Genomic DNA, 1,027 nt, shown 5'->3' with positions numbered 1-1,027 from the left:
AAAAAAAAGTTTCTTTGACAAAAAATTGTTTTGTTTTTTAAGAGAGTGGGAGAGAGGTATTACAGGGAAACCTTTAATGTTAAAATAACCCTAAAAGAATGATCAAACAATTACAACACGTGGACCTCAAACAAGCCTGTATTTAAAATAGGAGGGCAGTCAGATTGCTACAAAATAATGTTGTTGTTTTCAGGGGTCATCAAGTTGCCTCCCACTCATAGCAACACTGTGTACTCCAGAATGAGATCATGCGCAGCCCTGCGCTTTGCTTGGGTCTTTCTCACTGTTTGGATCCCCGCTGGCACAGTGACTATGAGCTGGACTGGGATCCGCAAGGTCAACAGTTCAAAACCAGTTGCTGGTTGGTGAGAGAAAGACTGGACTTTCTACTCTGGTAAAGAGTTACAGTCTCAGAAACTCACAGGGGCAGGTCTACCCTGCCCTGTAGGGTCGATGTAAGTCAGCATCAACTTAATGGCAGAGAGATTTTTTGCTCTCTTTCTTATTATCATCCTGGTCCACTTGTGAGGATTTGTGGTTTCTTTACATGGAGCTGTCATCCATAGTGAACACTGTAGTCTTTGACCTTCATCAGCAAGTTCTTCTTTGCTTTCAGCAATCAAGGTTGTATCACTTACATGCCTAAAGTTGCTAAGGAGCCTTCCTACAATTCTGATGCTCAATTCTTCATATAGTCCAGTTTCTCAGATTATTTGCTTCGCATGTAGATTAAATAAGAATAGTAAAAGTATACAACCCTGGCCCTCACCTTTCCTGCTTCTGAACCATGCATTATCCCATTCTTTCCCAACGACCGCTTCTTGCTCTGTGTGCAAGTTCTCCATGTGCACAATGAAGTGTTTTGGAATTCCCATGCTTTGCAAAGTTACCCATAGTCAGTTATGATCCACACAGTCAAATGTCTTTGCATAGTCAATAAAAGCAAGTAATTATTTTTCTAATATTCTCTGCTTTCAGCCAAGATTCATCTGATATCAAGATTGATATCACTCCTACCACATCCTTT

General features: G+C 40.7%; 1 protein-coding gene across 1 annotated transcript in view; it reads right to left on the bottom strand.

The window, feature by feature from the left end:
* WIF1 (WNT inhibitory factor 1) overlaps positions 1 to 1,027 on the bottom strand; it is a 96,835-nt gene that overhangs the window by 59,735 nt on the left and 36,073 nt on the right. The gene's annotated exons all lie outside the window — the stretch shown is intronic.

The sequence above is a fragment of the Echinops telfairi genome, unplaced genomic scaffold (genome assembly GCF_000313985.2).
Source record: "Echinops telfairi isolate 266 unplaced genomic scaffold, ASM31398v2 ScPeMD7_2;HRSCAF=8, whole genome shotgun sequence".
In the NCBI taxonomy this organism is placed as follows: Eukaryota; Metazoa; Chordata; class Mammalia; order Afrosoricida; family Tenrecidae; genus Echinops; species Echinops telfairi.
The sequence above is the reverse complement of the archived record's forward strand: the minus strand, read 5'-3'. Positions and strand labels throughout refer to the sequence as shown.